Here is a 20856-nt window from a genome sequence, read left to right as displayed (position 1 = left end):
AGGATTGATCAAATGTTCTTCCACTCCCATCCGAGAAAGGGCATCAGCTTTACCGTTTTTTGTACCAGGTCGATAGGTAATTATGAAGTCAAACTCGGCAAAGAATAGTGCCCAACGGAGTTGCCTAGAGGATTGAGCTTTTGCGGTTTTCAAATATTGCAGGTTTCGGTGATCTGTAATCACAGTAACGGTGTGTCGGGCCCCCAGAAGATAATGCCGCCAAGCCTTAAAGGCGGACTTGATAGCTAGAAGTTCCTTATCAGTAATAGTGTAATTGATTTCAGGAGGCGAGAATTTGCGGGACCAAAATGCCACGGGATGCAACTGATTGGTTACTGGGTCCTTTTGTGATAGAACTGCCCCCATGGCAAGGCTCGAAGCATCAGTTTCAACGATGTAGGGGAGCTCTGGGCGAGGATGTTTTAAGATCGGTGCAGAGATAAATCTAGTCTTCAAATTCTGGAAAGCTTGTTCCGCCTCGGTAGACCATTCAAAACTTTTGTTTTTCTTTAACAAGGCGGTGATGGGCTGGACTATTCGAGAGAATTCGGGGATAAACCTGCGGTAAAAGTTAGCGAAGCCTAACATGCTTTGAACACCTTTTACGGAGGATGGCGATGGCCATTTGAGAATTGCATCGACCTTCTTTGAATCTATACGCACTCTGCTAGGTGATAATATGAATCCCAAGAATTCAACTTCAGTCACGTTGAAAACACATTTTTCCAACTTAGCGAAAAGTTTGTGTTGACGCAATCTCTCGAGGACCATTTTCACGTGTTTCCGATGTTCAGTTTCCGATGAAGAATAAACGAGGATGTCGTCAATGTAAACAACAACACACACATCTATGAGCTCTCTGAGGACATCGTTCATAAAATATTGAAAGGCGGCCGGGGCATTGCAAAGTCCGAAGGGCATGACCTGATATTCAAATAGCCCATACTTGGTGCGGAAGGCCGTCTTCCATTCATCGCCCTCTTTTACTCGTACCAAGTGGTAGGCTCCTCTAAGATCCGGCTTTGTATATATGCATGCTTTTCTGACTTGGTCCAGGAGTTCAGGGATCAAAGGTAACGGATATCTATTCTTAACGGTGATCTGGTTCAGGGCGCGATAATCTATACAAGTTCTAAGGTCCCCTTCTTTTTTTGGAACGAAGAACAAAGCTGAGGAAGCAGGGGACTTGGAAGGACGAATAAACCCATTCGCTAGGTATTGATCCAGGTATTGTCGGAGGTGAAGATTCTCAGGCTCGGTGAGGGCATACATTCTAATACAAGGAGGAGTAGATCCAGGTATCAGGTCTATCTGGCAGTCATAAGACCTATGAGGAGGTAGAGAGTTAGCCTGATCCTTCCGGAAAACATCTTGGAATTCTAGGTATTCAGGAGGTAACTGAGGAGCCTCCGAGGAAATTGCTGCCAGTGCAACACCAGGTCGAGGGTGACAAGTAGAGACACATTCTGGAAACTGAACCGTTCTTGCTCGCCAATCGATCTGAGGATTGTGCTTCTCTAACCAAGGAATTCCTAGAATAATCTGGAACTGGGGGGCCTTGATCACATCGAACACGATCTTCTCATGGTGTCCATCTTGACTTACTAGCGTCACTTCTTGGGTGGTATGCGTTACTGGTCCGGAGGCTATCTCCGTACCATCCACCGTAGTAATGACGTCCTTTACAGCCTTTGGACAAAGAGTCAGATTCATCCTCAAAACCATTTCATGATCCACATAATTGCCGATGGCACCGCTGTCGACGTAAGCTTCAATCGCATGTAATCGATCCGGATGTTCAGGGCTAATGAGGACCATAGGTATCACGAAATGCGAGGTCACGGAACTGGTTTTAACGCTCGGCAAGAGGACCTCTATTCTTGTCGGGCGAGGTTGTTTCCCTGCTCAGAGTTTGTGACCCTGGTAACTTCAGCTCCTACTGCCTTCTTGACTGGTTTCACCGGACAGTCTCGAAGAAAGTGCCCCGAGTTTCCGCAATAGAGGCATAATTGCAGCTGTTTTCTCCTTTCCCGCTCCTTTTGTGTTAGTGGTCCTTTCAGGCCCCCTATTTGCATGGGTTCCCCGGAGTCTACTCCTTTGGTAGGAGTTGGTGGTTTGGAAAATACTCGAGCATCAAACTTGGAACGATCGGCCTTCCTGTTCTGCAGTCTGTGGTCAATTTGAACGACTAAGTCAATATAGTCCGAACAGTCTTGCGGGGGATTCACTACTTGGGCTAACACATCTTTGAGCTCTCCACGTAGACCTCTATAAAACAGCGTAATCCTTTTGTCCTCAGGCCATCGAGTTTCCACTATCAGTCTGTTGAAAGACGCAATATAAGCCAAAAGGTCTTGATTACCCTGTCGCAATGAAAGGAGCTCATTGTCCAAGGCCTGCCCCTGTGAATGTCTTGCAAACAGTTTTTCCATACTGAGCTGAAAAGCTCGAAAATCATGGAGAACCGGATCATCTTGATTAACTAGAGGGATCGACCAGTCTGCCGCATTGCCACTAAGGTACGAAAGCACAAAAGCTACCTTAGCTTGATCAGTTGGAAAGGCTGCTGGCCGGCATAAGAAGTGCAACCGGCACTGATTAATAAATACTGCAAACCTCTTTGGGTCACCAGAAAATCGTTCGGGCGGAGCCAGAGGTACATTCCCAGGTAGGTTGATCTGCACTGGGTTCGTAGAGGATGTTGAAGGAAGATTTGCCCCTGATGCGGGTAACAGAGTTTGTCCGGCTTGTGACTGTAGCAATTGTCTAGTGAGATCGTGTGTTCGCTCCTTGGAAATAATCAGTTCCCTTCTTAGAACATTCGTTTCCTGACGGGCTGCATGCACTTCTGCTCTTAGTTCCCCAAGTAACTGGGCTAGCTGGTCGGTATCCGAGGTTTCCATAGCGCCTGGGTGGGAGTTTTGCGATAGGCTTTGCGTTCTGTAACGCTCACCTGATTCCCGCAGAGGCGCCAGTCTTGACTGGGTGAATGCCGTATCTTCAAAGGTGATGTGTAACACACGGATGGCTCTTTGGGCTGGACCTCTCTGCACTGTATGTCTGACTCGAAGAGTAAGATGTCTGCAGATAGAAAATATGGGATTAATGAACTGGGGTTATTGGGTGCCTCTCTCCTCTTCCCTTTCTCTTCTCCTGTAGAACCCCAAAGGTTAACACCCTCACCTTAGGTAAGTGAACGCCGAGCTCTCCATCTGCCTCGGGGCAGGGTGCCGTAACCAGTTTCTTCACTGGATAATGGTGCAGGCCTCTTGACCTCAGAGGACTGCTGTCCGTCGTTAACTGCACGAACGGTAAGTTCTGGGCACTTCAAATGTCTTAAAAGTCTTTTGTAATGATATCTCTTGTTTTGCAGGGTTCCGGCAATGGCGGATGGCGGGCTGATGAGAGTTGAGGATCGAACCCGCGTGAGGAATAGAAGCGCCTGGAAGCACGTAAGTAAGCGCTTGTAGCCTGCTTCACGATGCGCACTAACTGTCCCTTTTATCTTGCAGGTACAAGTTCGGAGCTTTAGAGAAGCTGAAGGGTGCTGGAATACCCACTGGATTCAGCGTGGGAAGGAGTAATGGCACGTGAGTAATAAAGTTGCCCAATGTCTTTAAACGCACCTTCTTTTGTCTTTCAGATGCGGGATGCAGCGCCGAAGGCCTCCGGAGCGTGCGAAGAGCTGGTAAGCTTTTGTCTTTCAGATGCCGGAATGCAGTGCGAAGACCACCGGAGCATGCGAAGAGTAGGTAAGCCTTTGTCTTTCAGATGCCGGAATGCAGCGCGAGGCGTTGGTGACAGCCGATGGACCAGGTAAGAGATGCGCTGCCACTGAAGACCGTAGTGCTAACCTGTTCTTTCTTTGTCTTTACAGGTGCTGCCGAAGACTGGATTCCAGCATGGTAAGCCTTTGTTCCCTTAGGCCCAGGATCAGAAGCAGAAGACACGATGAGCGTTATGCTGCAGAGAATGCAGAATAACGCAAAGCAAGATTCATCCATCTGGTGTGGTTTAAATAGCCTCCTGTAGTGCTTAGGTGTCTCCTTCCACAGCCACGCCTAAGAAAAGAGTTCCTGCTTTCCAGAAGAGTTCCAGTGTTCTGAACCTAGGGAGTGGCTCCTGCCCCACCCAACAGGAAAAGTAGTCCCAAACAGAAGAGGATCAGGGGTTCAACTGGCAGGTAAGTAAGCAGCATGGTCTGCTGCAGGTAAGTCCACCCAAGCATTATGAGCCCGGCGCTTCCAGCGCTGGGACTGGGCATCTTTATGAGCCTGGTGCCACTGGCGCCAGGACAGGGTCCAAAAGGTCCCAATTGGGACTGGCTGGCACTCGGAACCGGGGTTATGGGTCTGCTTCCAAGGGAGTCGGGCAAGTCCTGATCTTTTGGAAGCAGAGATCATGACAGTTTGGCTCTGGGGATTATAGGACAGTCACCGCAGATCCTGCTCTCTGTGGCAATGACATTGCACACTTTGAGCAATTGGCAGATGTCAGCTTCTCTGGACTAAGGTTACATTCAAGATGAGAGTGATAGACACAATAAACTTTAATGTGCTCCTAACCATCAAACACAAAAACATTGGATTTCACCTGCCTTGGCGTCTCAATATGTTCAGATCAATGGGAAGACCTATGCCAGCCTGCAGTAGCAACGCAAAAGGAGAGCCCTCATTAACCCTGGGGCAATGCAGTATGAACATGAATGCCACGAGATTACTATTAATGAATGTCCTTCTTTTAGCACATCTTGCTTAGTCGTAAAACCTTGGCACTCCCTCCCCAGAGAAATACAAACTATGAAGTACAATCTAAAATTTGGAAACCCTTTAAAAACCTGGCTCTTCAGCTCTGAACGAGATGAAAACGATTGAACACCCACGTACCAGGAAATGTACACACAACTGAGAAGGAGTGGGGAATATGCCGGATCGGAGTGGAGTACAGGGTAGAAGAGAGGCGTCTGAATGGAAGATGTGGTTTTTGGGACCTAGGGTGTACCCTTCTCTATGGAGGGTCAAAGGGGAAACAGGAGAGGGCGATAGGGCCGACTTAATTGGACAACTGATAGAGGGATTGAAACAAGAGGCAAGAGAGGTGTCCTGATCTCGGAACAGATGGTTCACAGGAATCAAACCGCTCCCCCAGAAGAACCCAAGGGGGTGGTAATTTTCTGCACAGCATAATGTAGGAAAGGGGAACGGATGTGGGCGGCACTTAGTCTTAACACATGGGTAGAAAAGGTACTGCCACTAAATAACCCTACTAAAAACCTGCCCTCCTGCATACACTGTAGAGGTGGTAATTGCAGCACACCAGAATATACGACAGGGAAGGTATATGGGCCACAGTTAATCAGAACAGAGGGGGTAGGAAAGGACACTACCACTAACCAACCCTATTAAAAACTCACCCTTATGCATACACCTCTCAAACGCAGAACAAAATACAACCATACCTCTACAGCACAACAAACCGCACACACATCACTACACAAGAACAAAACAAACCAGCCATAGCCTCGCCCAACAGCACATGGTGGCTCCCAACTGAAAAACCCACCTACGCTCAGTGAACAGTGTCAACCGAACTGACGCTGCCAACAGCACATCACAGCTCTCTTGCCCCTTTCTCCCGCTCAGTCCTACTAACTCTCCTCCTCCCTCCTCCCCCTTGCTTTACAGATCGGCCAGAGTGTCAAGAAACCATGCAGATGGCAACAGTGCACGGTATAAGAATCTTTAACATAACATAACCTAACATAAGGGATCTACATTAATAGCATGGAAGTAGATTTTCTGGGGAATTTAATGATGGATAGACAAGAGAGAAGATAGTGATCCTTCTTCGGAATCTAGGGGACAGTGAGAACTCTCCAGGCACAGAAGCAACAGGTCCACAAGAAGGTCAACATCAACCTCTTATAGATGGGATAGATGTCACCGGACACACCCAGTCCTCCCCAATCAAGGGGGGAGGGGGCATTGGTAATCTTCATAGCTCCATGTTGGCCCAGGAATCCTTGTTTTTACCCTTATTTACCGCAAGCTTGTAGAGCCTGAGCCTAAGGCACAGAAGATATTGATGATGGTCAAGGCATATAGGGCCTTTCATCTTTATTTATTCCATCAGTGGCAGCTGGTTGGGCACTGTAGAGTGAGGAAAGCCAAGGAAAGATGAACACTTCACTTGTATTAGCTCTGGGGTTGATAGAGGTCAAGATAGAGGTCTAATGTAAATCTTGTCACACCTGCTAAACTTCAGGCAAGGTGAGTGGCAAGTGGAAAGGGTGGGTATTGAAATAGTTGGTCCCATAGACTCTCCTACATTTCACACATAACAAATGTATTCTGATTAAGGTGGACCATGCCAGCATGTATCCTGAGGTGATAACTATGAGAATAATCAATTGCCAGAGCAGGGGCCAGGACTACTCTGGGGATGTTTACCAGAATAGGATTCCCCAAGGAAGTTGTCGGTGGCAGGGAACCAACTTCAAGTGACTTTACATGCAAACTTTGTGGCAGCGAAGTGGCGTGTCTTGCAAATCGTACACCACATACAATCCTAAGACCAAATGGTTAGTTTGAGAGATTCACCAAAACATTGATTAGCACGATGAGTGCTCTGGCTGAATCCCTAAAGCAGAAGAATTACATCTGGATGGAGTTTGATACATTTCCTTTGAGTTGCTCTTTGACCACACTCTAAAAGGTCCCCTAGACGTATTCACAAAGAAATGGGAAGACTATTACTGGCATGTTATTTTCTGTCACCTCCCAGGACCTGTGGACTCCCCACTTAGTCTCTACTTTCTCCGGTTTCTCCTATTCACCCATTAATGCTGGCACTAGATGGGCAGTACTCTTGGCATACTTTTCTTCTTCTTGGTGCATCATTAATGTCTTTCACTCATTAATGTCTTTCACAATGGCACTATCATGGCCCAAGGTTCTCAACCTACTCTTCGCCTTCTTGACCCTGCGCATGCCCTCACTCATTAACTTCCTCCCTTCTCCTACTATTCCTCCTTCCCCCTCTCTAACCTCTCCACCACCACCGACGGGGGTTCAAAGTTGGTAATTAGCTTCATGTAGCTACTTTGAATGCTTGTTCTGCTGTCAGACACTCCTCTGACATCTGTCTCCTGCTTGAATATGTTGACGTCGACATCCTAGCTGTTACCGAGACGTGGTTCAATGCCAGCTCTGTCACTCTTCTTTACACTCTCCTTCCTGAAAGCTACAAATTTCTCTCCAAACCCAGGCCCAACCGATCCGGAGGTGGAGTGGCCTGATTTTTCCTGAGTGGATTCCTACTTCTATCATACGTGCTCAATCCTACATCCCTTTTGAATTCCTCATCTGTAGCCTCAGGGTCTCTCCTACTCTCTCACTCACCCTTGCTACCATCTACAGGACCCCTGGCCCTACCTCTCGCTTCATCTCCGAATGGGCCGACCTCACCTCCTCCCTCTTGACCTCTTCCAAACTCCTCCTCCTCAGTGACTTCAATATCCACCTCGACTCTCCTGAATCAGCCACTTCATGGTTCCGTGACCTCTGTGACTCCCTCTCTCTCACTATTCTTCCTTCCGTTCCGAAACCACTCAGCCGGACGCAATCTTAATCCTCTCATCTCTGGATACATTCCTATTACTGACCCAGTCACCACCCCCCTGTCCTAGTCCGACCATTCTCTCCTCTCGTCCAACTTGGGGTCCCTCATCCCTCTGTACTAGCGGCCTCCCGCACTACCAACCTCCTTCGCGGTCATTCAACCGATGAAGTGAGTGTCAGTCCCTGCTTTTGCCTCCACTTTCATTCCCCTCCCACTCCTGCTTCTGACTCTCCCTCTGGCTCTGTTCTCGCTAACCTTCACTTCTCCATCTTTAACACTCTTGACACCCTTGCCCGTGTGATGAATATCCACCTGAAGCCTGCCTCCAAGTGCAACGGCTGGTATTCATCCTTTAACAAACTAGCCAGTCGCCTGCTCCAGAGGCAAAATCGTTTTTCTATCCGTTCCAAGAAGAGGGCCCACCGGGCACTGGACTGGATGACCTCTTTCCTCACTAACCACCCTTCCCAGCTGCAACTGGGCCCTTTCTCCACGGAATAGGATGAAATGTCTGAATAAAAATTACCGACCCCACCAAAAGTCCTAAAACACACACCACAAAAAGTTCTAACTACCAAAAATTCGAACTTTTTGTGGTATGTGTTTAGGTGGGGTCGGCGTGAAAACATTTTGTTTTAAAAAGGCTGCGAGGGGCTGGGGGACACCCCTGCAACTATCCCGACAGAACCACAAAAATAAATTAAAATGGGGGCTGTGGGGGTTTCCCCTGCAATATCCCGCTCACTATACTACAAAGTATAGTGAGCGGGGATTGCGTGGGACACCCCTGCATGTTCGTATGGGAAATGTACGAACATTTTGTAATTGCGCATTTCCCATGCAAACATTTCTGTTGCGGGAAAACTGCCACTGAGATATCACGTAGATCCTTCTCCACTACCACCTCACTCTCTAGTTGCAGCGCCCTCCTGGGCGCTATCCTATCAGCATGGCTCTTCAATATCTACCTCGCCCCTCTTGCTCACATGATCTCCTCCTTTTCTCCCCATTTCCAGTGTTATGCTGATGACACACAGCTCTCCTTCAAACTTCACTCTACTACCTTCTCTTCCTCCTCTCTCATCCCTGATTGTCTGACCGCCATCCAGGCATGGTTTTGGCTAACGAACTCTGTCTTAATGCAAGTAAGATGGAGATCCTTCTTATTGGGATACCTGCACCCTGTTACCCTCCTACTCTCTGGCTGCCCTCCTTGGGCTCTCTACCCTCACCATCCTGTGAAGCCAAAAACTGTGGGGTCATCTTCGACTACTCTCTCTCCTTCACCCCTCACATCTTGGACCTTGCGAAGAAAGCCCACTTCCAGCTCCACCTCCTTAATGGGATTCTCCCTTTCCTCACTTTTCCCCAGAAGCTCAATGTCTCCAGAGTTCTGTCCTCTGTCTTACGATTCCTGCTTCTGTCCTCGGTCTTACGATTCCTTCTACAGAGGTTTTGCTGGGTTTTGTCGAGAAGGGCAAGGTTGTTGTCTCTCCTCGTCAACCTCTTGATGTTTGCTGCCATTCTCCTCCTCTTGAACTGCCGGGTCTGGATAGCTGTCTCGTCGTGCGGTCTGCCTTGCTCGTACTGTGCTCTCTTGCTCCCCATTTTATCCTTGTGGTGAAGGGAAAGGGCCATCAGGTATTTGTGATTCTTGTCAATTGCCAGACTTTACTTGACCATTGTATTTGGACATGTCAGATCAATGGCTCTGGTGTTAGTCCGTTGTGCGAAAGTGTTCGTGTTGGGAAGGGGGGCAGTATTTCCAAATGTCCTATGTGGTAGGATGGGGAAGAGGTATTGAAGGGGGGGATACTGTGTCTCACCGGTCAGTGTCCCACTCCCACTCCCTGAGAGCACCCCATCCAGGTGATCCTCCCTCACTGGTCCAGCCCCAGGAACTAGATCCAATAGCAATGGCCGTGTCCTGGCCACTTGGATGACAGATCCATGGGGACTAGCTAGGGAGACACCTTCAGGTTTCTCACATAGCCATATTCTGCATTTGGCCTAATTGTGTAACACAGCCATATTCTGCATCTAGCCTAATTGGGTAAGGCTAAATTTGATGTTTGCATCTAGCCTAATTGTGCACGGTAGCCTTATTTCTGCATTTAGCCTAGCTGTGTAGAGTGGATGTATTGTGCATTTGGCCTAATTGTGTAAGGTAGCCCAATACACATCCACACTGTTGGTTTAGGCTAGTTATATTCCCCTGCTGCACTCTGAGATAGAACTGTGCTGCACGCTAAAGCTAGCCATTCTGTTCCACCCCATGGTTATTTTGTATTGAACAATTCTGCGCCCTATAGCTAGCCACTGTGTTGAACTGTGCTTTGCCCAATAGTTAGCCATTGTGCTTCACAATTAGATAGAACTAGCTGATATACCCGGCATTGCCTGGCCGTTCATTCCCCCATAGGTACAGGTAACTGTAAAATTTGGTGCAGATTGGTGAAACGGTATGCAATTGTACAAGGAACAATGCTTTGCACTAACCTACAAACACATTTTGACTTTTTCTGAAATACAGGGAAAGGCGTGGGGTGTCCAAATGCCATGAAGCCAGTAATGTGTGGAGGGTCCTAACAGGTGACTGTGCAAATTCTGGTGCAGATGTGCGAACAGATGTGGAATTGTATAGGGAACATTCACAAAGCAACAAACCCACCCACACACCCACACATTTTCACTTTTTGCTGAAGTCCAGGGGAAAAGTGTGGGATGTTCAAATTTCATGTAGTCAGTAGTCTGGAGGGTCCTAACAGGTGACGGTGCAACATTTAGCGCAAGTTGGGGAAACAGTGTGGAAAGCCAGAGACTTGTGCTGAAATCCAGGGAAAGAGGTGGGGTTTCCAGATGCCGTGTAACCACAAACCTACACATTTTCACTTTCATATATATAGATTGATTGTGAAGATTAGCCCTGCACAACTCCTCGAATACTAGCTACCAACCACGATCAATTCGGTCTAGCTGCACACATAATCCCACATACTCCTAATCACGGCATAGTGCCACATTCATTAGAATGCAGCTACCACACACCCCCCACAACAGCCTAGCTGTACACATACTATCTGTCCCAAATACTATGCAATCCACCTCCAGCATTAGAATGCAGCTATCCCCCGCGATAAATCAAGCCTATCTGCATACATACCTAGTGCACACACGCACTATTTATTTTTCTGACCATTTACACTTACTTGGACTGCGGTCCCCAAGGGCATTTAACCTATTCCCATCAACATAACATTTTAATTTGTATTTATTGAAAGACACAGAAGGAGGTTTAACAATAACATGTACATAGCACAAAAGCATGGCCGTGGGACTTTCAGAACCTGGTGCTTTACAATTTGTAGAAGTGCAGAAATTAATAGGAAAACATTAACGGATGCTTGGAGAAAGTGTGGTAAGTGGGTAGAAACCTATAAGGGAAGGAGAGTTGGAAAGAAGGGAACCCAGGAACTTGCCAAAGAGAGGCTCAAACCAGCCCAGGAAGCAGGGAAGCACCCAGAACCATCCCAGGCAGCAACAGAGTCAGCATGGGCCCAGAAACCAATCCAGGGAGCAAGGGCTGAGGGGATACCAAGAACCAGATCTAGGGTGAGTGGCAAGGAGTAAAGCAGTCAAGTAGGGAGCTAGACCCAGCCCAGGGAGAAAGGTGGGCAGGGGGCAACCCAGAACAGCCCAGTGAGCAAAGGGGAGAGGGACGAAAACCAGACCCAGGGTGTAAGGGGTGGGGGGACACAGACCCAGCCAAGGGAGCAAGGTGAGGACCCAGAACCAGCCCAGCGAGCAAGCGAGTCTGGTGGGGAACCTGAAGTATCACAGTGAGAAAGGGGGAAGCGGATGCCGACCTCAGCCCAGGGAGCAAAGGTGGGGAGGGGATGCAGACCCCAACCAGGGACAAAAGGGGAGGGAGGATGCAGAACCCGGCCAAGGGAGCAAAGGGGAGGAGGGGCGTAGACCCCAGCCAAGGGGGCAAAGGTAGGGGGAGCACAGACCACAGGTAGAAAAGGAGCGGGTGTACGCAGACCCCAGCCAGGAAGCAAAGGGGAGTGGAGACATAGAACCCATCCAGAGAGCAACGGGGAGGGGTACAACCTGAGTGCAGGGAGCAGGGAAGTCAGGTGGGGACCCAAAACCAGCTAAATAAGTCAGGTGGGACCGAGAACCTGCCCAGGGAATAAAGGGAGTCAGGTGGGAATCCAGAAGTAGCCCAGGGAGAAAAAGAGAGGGAAGATGCCGACCAAGCCTAGAGAGCAAAGGAGAGGGGGATGCAGATCCCAGTGCAGGGAGCAAAGCGGAGGGTGGACGCTAACCCCAGCCCAATGAAGCAAAAGGAAAGGGGTATGCAGACCCAGACCCAGGGAGCTAAGGGGAGGGAGTGCAGCCCGAGCCCAGGGAGCAAAGGAGTCAGGTAGAGACCCAGAAGTAGCCTAGGGAGCAAAGGAGAGGGAAGACACAGACACAGCCTAGAGAGCAAAGGGGAGGGCTACCAGGCCCAGGGAGCAAGGGAGTCAGGGACGACTCAGACTCAGGTGAGTGAGCAAGAAGGGAGGAGGGATTCATCCCCATCCCAGGGAGCAAGGGGGAGGGGAGACCAGAAAAAGCACAGGCAGCAAGGAAGTTCCCCTGAAACAGCCCAGGGAGCAAGGGAGTCGGGGAAGACTCAGGTGAGTGAGAATGCATGCAGGAGGGACCCATCCCCATCCCAGGGAGCAAGGGGGAGAGGAGGGCCAGAAAAAGCACAGCCAGCAAGGAAGTTCCCCTGAAACAGCCCAGGGAGCATTTTATAACACAATAGCTAAATGTTTTGGGAAATAAGATGAATTTTGGATTGCATCCATTTGAGACTAGAATTGTATAGAAAAAAACAAGTCTGTTTGTCTTCCGCTTCATTTGGTAGATCTGGATTTTCTTTGGCAGTGCTTTTCGGTACTAAACAGTGGAGAGTTATCCAAAGTCCATTTCCGTGCTTTAACATGGATACATCCTGAAATGCAAAAAGGATAAAATCTGTAGAAATAGTTTAAAAAGACCAGCAAAAAGCATCTAACCAACAGGTAGATCTTGAAAGGAGGTATTAAGGACTATCACTGATCTGCTGAAGATGTGCATGGCACAGGGATAGTTGGGTGAAAGGAAGCACAGTAGACAATTTGCACTGTACAATTTCCAACTAAATACATACAAAATGTGCATTGTGTGCATTTACAACGTCTTGTCGATGACAATCCAATGTTAATCTTCCCTTTTCTGCCATCAACTCTTCTTTGCCAAATTAAGGACCTGCAGTTTGTTCTGCAGGTAGCGTGCTGCTCGTCTATCTTTTATTACCGACATCCCAATCGCCCTTAGTTTCAGAGGGTTCGGCAAAAAATCTGTCACGAGAGGTATTTATTTCTGTGTATACAAGAAATTAAACATGATTAGGTTTCTCAAAACTGACAACCTGGATCAAGATATGGAAATTGTTTATATTTTCATATTTAATAAAACCACGTCCACAAGAACATTCCCACTTTTACTGTTTGTCCCATTTTCTCACACGTTTTCTATTTTCTGCATAATTGGTTATTTATTCACATTGTACCAACCTCGTGTGGAGTTTGCACAGTTCTTTGAAAAAAGCACAATACATAAAATATAGCACTGCAGGATTGGGCATATAGTTCCTTGTAGACCCTATCTACTGAACAACTTTACATGGGTATCAACGCTAGGATTGCTTCACATGAATGTCAGGGGAAGAGAGGAGAGATGCAGCAGGAGGAAGGATGAAGCTGATGTTTGACTTGAATATTGACAGAGAAAAATAAACATTTATTTTATTAGGAGCATCGACCAACTTATTTTTACTTAAGAGGTACTTGCTTCTTATGCGGTTGCTGTACCAGCAGTGGGATCAGATAAAACAGATGAAAGGACACATTTGAGCTATCTCTGTGTTTTTAATGGGAAGCCTATGTTATTTTAAGCCTTCTTTCTTAAGGTAACGGCTATACACCAGCTTCTGGTGTAATACAAGTGTCTTAACTGTGATTTGTAATCAATATGTGTGTCCTTGCATCTGTTCCTTGCACTGCAATCCTGTTAAACAGGTACTAGCAAAACCAAAGGTTTTGGCCCCTGTATAGGCATTTGATATGTACTGTCATAATATACCGAAGTGCTAACACCATTTGCCAGCTGTTGCCATTTTATGACCAGATAGTGCCATTATGTCAGTGCCTGCAAAATGACTTTCCCATACCTAAATAAAAACCCAAACTCTTGGCGTTGCCAATTTTTGTTTTAAATAGCAGTTATCACTGTTTGCTCTTTCATGGCACTATAATGTGCATGCAAATAAACTACAGAACTGTGGAAACTGATGAACTTGGCTCTCTCCCAGTGTCTAGGTCTGCTCCCGAGGAGCTCTGAAGTTCTCAGTTCATTGTTACACATGCATATGTGGTTTAAAGGGCCAGCACCACTAACATCAGTATCAGGAACAGGGAGTTGGGCGGTTGAGCATTTTAGTTTGGATTTGTTATCTTCCATTGTAGTTGTCTCTGATAGCAGGTTTCCCTTCTGGGTCCAGACCTCTACTTTCAGTAGTATGGCTCCAGTAGAGGCAGTCAGTGCCAGTAGTTTGCTCTTAACAAGTACTGTCATTGGCATACAGGTACACATTCAGAACAGCTGCCAGCCTGCACATAAAAAACACACAAACAAAAAGGAAGGCTGTATTTTTCATGCTGACTGGAAGTAACCCTTACCTGTTAAGACACCAATTTTACCAGGAGAAAACAAGCATTAGCAAAGCCAACAGTTTTAGCTTTTGGCTGGCATTGGATTCACATTTTCTAGGCACTGCCACAACAATACCACCTAGCAATAAGATGGCAATCGCTGGTACATGGTGCTATTTCTTGAGCATATTATGGCTGTGCCTGGCAAATGGCTAGATAATGGCAATAAAGTTGCATTTAACAGGAATTCAGTGCAAGGAACAGATGTAAGGATGCGTATACTGCTTATTAATTAAATGGCTGAAGGAACACTTAGTTAAGACTGTTTTATTATATAGGTGGACCGTTTAGATTGTTTGTAGAAGGATGCATAGAAAGCACACAGCTAGACAAAGAGAGATCCCAGAGGATATGTGTGGGTGGGAAGCGGCAAGTAGTGAGTGGGACTAACTATAGGGGCGAGCACGGCCTTAGGAGGTCAATGGATAGGTAAATGTCCAAAGACCACCCAGAACCTATGTGTCCCTCCTCACATCCCATCTCACACATCTTCACTTCTGATGACAATTGTATTGGCTTATATGTGGCACTTACAGCAGCAAACACCAGCCAAAGCTAAAAACGAATGACAACTGCTACCCACAAACGAGCAGCTACAGAGCAGTGGCAGCAGCAAAGACTGACACACCAGAAATAATCAGATGAGTGAAACACTCAAGAGACCAACAAGTGAGTCTGAGTGCGCAGAGCACAGAAGCATGAAGAAATTAAAGGCACATAGCAAGAAAAGACATGCAGTGACCACCACACGTAGAGGAAGAGATTGTCTCGTCCAAACACACACATCACTTCCCTTCTCGTTTTGTAACATTTTCAAGAGCTTGCCAAAGCAGCAGTGAAGGCACAATTTAAAACGTATAATACTACATACACACAACAAACAAGCATACCCTGAGCAAAAACATGCACATTTTCGAATAATTCAAATAATGGTTCATTGCATAACATATATTAAGACAATTACAAGAAGCTTTACTGTTTTCAAAAGGCTGTGGGCCTGATTTACAAAGGCATTGAAAAGCGCTTTGTAAATCACGCCCGTTGCCTTGTGAGGAACGCATTAGAACTGCATAGGCCCAATAGCTCGTGCTCCCAAACATTCAATCATGTAAAAGTGCCCACTCACGAGAAATTAAGGCTTATCTGCAAGCAGCCCGTTGCTGGCCTACAGAAAGAGAACAGCCGAAAAGATATCACCAGCAAAGGCAGAAAAGTCCAAAGGCTGCACGTAAAGAGTGCACAGCGCACGGAATAGCGACAATACCAAATCCCCACACTAGCGTGAGATGGGGGTTTAGATTCTATTAAAGACAAGAAGGCGAATATTATGCATCACAATCTTTACTCTGACATCACAGCAGCAAAGAAGAAAAAACTTTGTATAAAACTTTTTGAACAAATAACTCATTCCAGTTCCAACAATGCAATATAAAACATCCCAATTTAAAATGGAGGACAGGTCATGCCCCCAGTGTAGCTAATGGGCATAGAGCCAGTTCCATAAATGTCCCTTTCTCTAACACCAACTCCTCTTTCTGACGCTGCTCTTCCTTGGACGTTCACTGTAGAAATCATCCACGTAGCACGAGGAGTGATGATCCCAACGAAAACAGGTGAAACTTGAACTCTCCCGCAAACTGAACTTGGACGGATCTCCTATCAACCAGGACCTCTCACCCGAAATATGAAATTACCAAAGCACAAGTAAGGGTGGCGGGTGTTCTATAATATTCGCCTCCTTATCTGTAATAGAATCTAAACCCCCTTCTCACGCTAGTGTGGGGGATTTGGTATTCTATGGCAAGACAGGAGGCTCCTATTATGCAAGTTCAAAGCCCTTGCAGAACATCAACAGCTACGTGAGCAATGCATTTATGATAAAACGTTTTGAAAGTAGACTCTCTAGACCAATCAGCTGCTTTAAGAATCTATTCCAGGCTCCTGCCCAAGAAAGCGGCTTTTGAGGCCATAGCACCCCTAACCGAATGGGAACCAAAAGAGGAAGTGTCAACCCCCGCCTCCTTCATGACCCACCTAATTCATCTGGCCAAAGTGGAAGGGGATACTGTTTTATGGGGCTTCCTATAGGAAATCAGCAGCTGAGAGGTATTTGGAGGTCGCAGACTTTCAGTTTTCAATTCAAAACATTTCAAACATGCGATAACATACAATTTACTGTATTCTGTGAAGGCTGGATAGGATATTGAAGAAGTCATACACTTAGTCCTTTGTGAAACAAAAAAGGTAACCTCTTGAGGAGTAAACATTTTATTGTCCACATCTAAAGCTCTGATATCAGACACTCTCTTAATAGATATCAGGCACAACAACATAGCTAGTTTGGAAAATAACTTTTGAAAGGACAGATCCTCATTAGGGGGCCAGGCTCGGAAGAGATGTAATACCAAATTAACATCCCAAAGGACCGAATACTTAGGTTTTGGAGGGACCTTAATACAAATAGATTTAAGGGCTCTTCGCACTAAAAAATGTCTACCTACAGGTTCCCCTTTTACCAAAAGGTGTCCCGCTGAAATAGCAAACTGGAAGCCATTAATGGGTCTATAAGCTTTGCCTTCTTTAAATAAATCCACCAGAAAATTAACCACCTCTACAGGAGGGGCAGAAATGGGATCGGGGAATGGGACCACACACCAGCTAACCCAGCGGTGTCAAACTGAAGAGTAGCCCAACCTGGTAGAGGGGGCCCAAGAGTCCCTGATGACTGACACAGAGACCTGCGAAAGTCCTCGGAAGCACCAGGAAGAGCTGAAATCTTCCAAGCCATAAGGGAGAGGTGCTCCTGAAGGAACAGCTCGTGAGGAAAACCTCCCAGGCTCGTTAGTAACTGTGGATGAAGGGGAAGAAGACGAGGAATGTCTACTGACAACTCCAGGAGAGCTGGGAACCAAATCTGGGGAGGCCAAAATGGGGTTAGTATCACTAGCGTGACTTCTTGCCTGCGAACCTGAACCAATACCCTAGATATCATTGCAAAGGGAGGGAAGGCGTACAACCTCTGACCTGACAATCCTGTAGGAACGCATCGGTAGCTAGAGTGCCAGGATCTGGTCTCCAACTGAAGAACCTGGGCACCTGACAGTTTAGACTTGAGGCAAACAGATCCGCTGTAAACGGACCCCATAGAGATTCTATCTTGGCAAAGGGGTCCCTGTCTAACATCCAGTCGCTTTTGTCCTGAAGGTGTCTGGAGTTCCAATCCGCCACCTCGTTGCTGATCCCCAGAAGGTATTCTGCTTTTAACACAATATTGCGGTTGAGGCAAAAATGCCAAAATTCCCTTGCCAGATCGGCTAGGACCTTGGACCTGGTCTCTCCCAAATGATTGACATATCTCACTGCCAAGACATTGTCCATGCGGAGGAGGACACAACAATGATCCTTGAAGAAACTTCGGACTGGAAAGGACCCCGCTAACAATTCCAGACAGTTGATATGGAGCTCTTTCTCCCTCTCGGACCATTTTCCCCCTGTGGAAACCTGACCCAGCCTGGCTCCTTAACCCGCTGTGCTGGCATCGGACTCCAGAACTACATCCGGAGAGGGACCAAAAAATGCTTTCCCATTCCAGGCATCCATGTGCCTGAGCCACCAAAGGAGCTCCAACCTGGCTTCCGGCGACAGCACCACCATCTGAGAGTGAGAAATACATCTGCGCAGATGTCGAGCTTTCAGACGTTGCAACGCTCTGTAGTGGAGGGGGGCTGGGAAAATACCTTGGATGGATGCTGACAACATCCCTACTATTCTGGCCAACAATCTGAGAGAAATTTTGTCCTTCTTGAGGATAACCCGAATCTCTTTCCTTATCTTGGTTAACCTGCTGTTTGGGAGGAGAAGGATGCAAAGCTTTGAATCTATATCGAAGCCCAGAAACTGGATACATTGCGTAGGCTTCAAAATGGACTTTTGGATGTTTAACACAAACCCCAGGCTCTGAAGAAGAGTCACCGTAAATTGCAGATGACAGCGCAGATTCTGAGAGTTCTGGTCTAACAGGAGCATGTCGTCAAGATATATAATGATCCGGATCCCCTTGGACCTGAGAAGAGCCATCACAGGCTTCATCAACTTGGTGAAGCACCATGGGGCTGAAGACAGGTCGAATGGGAGGGAGGCAAATTGCCAAACCCGACCCCCCCACTGAAACTGGAGAAACTCTTGGTGTGGAGGGAACACAGGAACCACTAAGTAAGCATCCTTGAGATCCAACTTGACCATCCAGTCCGCCTGAAGAAGGGTGTCCCTGAGAAGATGGATTCCCTCCATCCTGAAGTGGTGGTATACTACAAAGGAATTGAGGGCCTTTATGTTTATCACTGGGCGAAACCCCTGATCTGGTTTCGAAACTAGAAAAATGGTACTCAGAAACTGAGAGGCCCTGTAAGAGGCTGGGACTACCGCTCCCTTAGAGATGAGGTCCTTGACCTCCAAATCTATTAGAGACTGTTTTACCTCATCCAAAACCAATGGATGGGGAGCTGATAACTGGCAATGAGGGGAATACATCTCTATGTGATAACCTTGGACTGTCTGTAACACCCAGGGGTCTGATATGAGGGACTCCCACTGTGGGAGGAACCTGGCCAGTCTGCCCCCTAGATCTCTGTGGGAAAAAAACTCTTAACACTTGAGAAAGTACCTGATGCTCCTCTGGACCTCCTGGTACCTCGTCCTCCATGTCCTCTCCAACCCGCATTTTGCTGAGGGAAAAATTGGTTATTCGCCCCCGAGCAGAGGAGGAATTATGTGCGCCTCGGGAGACAAACTGACGGGGACAGGAATGGCCCTGGGAGAAGCAGCTGGAAGAGCGGGCTCTACCTCGTCCGGCCTTGGGGAAAACCTTATGTGCAAACACCTTTTTAATGTTGGCCTGAGCTTTATCCAAACCTGTAAAAGGATGCACATACGCCGAAAGGTCTTTCAGAAAACTATCCCCGAACAAGTTTCCTTGAGCGGAAGGTCCTGCTTCCCTTTCTGACATATCTGCTAACTTTGAATCTAGTCCCATAAGCAAATACTTGAGCCTCTCTTTGGAGATTGAGGCATTTGCATTGCCGAGCAGGCAGACAGTCCTCTTGATCCAACCCCTTAAAACATTTACATCAATAGGTGAATTGGAGGACGCCGCCTCCTCAGCCATCTCAAAGATTTGTGTTACTGGGCCCAAAACATCTAACAGCTTATCCTGGCACTTACGCCAGGCCTTGTCAACCCCCTTTCTGCGGTCTTTACCCTTCTGAGCAAGAAAAACCGCCATAGGCTGATCTATTTCGGGAGTACAAGCCACCTTGTCTTGAAGGACAAGCCTAGGGCATTCAGACCTCAACTTAATTCTGTCTCCCTTAGGTAAAGGACGCCTGATCCAATATTCTAAGAATGAAGAAATCTCCTGAGAAGGTTGCCACTCTGACGATCTAGGGTGTAATATGATGGCAGGGTCAAAAAATGGAACACCATTAACATCTAGCACTGGACCCTTTTGTGCAGGGATAGAGCCCACCTTTCTTTTGCGTCTCTTAGGGGGCGAATCTGAATCCTCAGAGGTATCTGAGGTGGAAATAGGTATAGGGGATACTGCCACAGGGAGCTGTGCGTACGATGGCCAAGGGGTCGAGGAGAGGGGTTGCTGGGACTCATCCCGCTTGCGCTTCAGACCACTGCTAGGGGAAAACTCAGGGGACGTGACAGGGCAAGGACTGAGTTGTCCTGAGATATGTTTAGTTTTGCTGGTACATTTCTTAGGGGGCTGAGGCTTCACAGAGGGCCCCGCTTCCTGAGGGGGGTGAAAATCCCCAATGCGATTTATCAATCTGTCAAACGCTGAAGCTAGCGTATCATTGAGACCAGACAAAACAGAATCCAGAGAAGACTGGATTGCATGAACTACAGGCGAGTGGTGACTAGACTGCTCTACAACACTCTCCCCTTTCTTTGAACGCACCTGAGTGCTAGCATCCACAGACGCTGGGGCCTCCATAACAGTATAAGCAAGATTTGTGACAAAAGAACTGATAACCTCTGCACCAACCCAAAGTGCAGCTGAGGAGGCTGTCTAAAAGGTGCACCTTTGTGAAAAAAACAGCCGAGCAGGCTATTTAATATATATGTACACACACACCCTATCCGGGTGATCAAACTGGTTGCAGCCGAGCAGGCTAAATAAACAAATACACCCTAGCAGGGTGACAATACTGGAGGCAGCCGAGCAGGCTCTTCGTTAAAGGGAGTCACATACAAATACACCCGAGCAGGGTGGCTTTCTTGTGCTGGCTGTGAAAGCCAATAAAACCCACACCCAAGCAGGGTGACAGCATAAATGTTATAACATGCAACCAAACAGGCCTAGCCTGTGAACTCGTGGCTGTATACGCGAGCAGCGTATTATGAGGAGAACACGCAACATGTG

This window comes from Ambystoma mexicanum, chromosome 6p (genome assembly GCF_040938575.1).
Source record: "Ambystoma mexicanum isolate Mex_15411 chromosome 6p, UKY_AmexF1_1, whole genome shotgun sequence".
NCBI lineage: Eukaryota > Metazoa > Chordata > Amphibia > Caudata > Ambystomatidae > Ambystoma > Ambystoma mexicanum.
Note: the sequence above shows the minus strand (reverse complement) of the source record.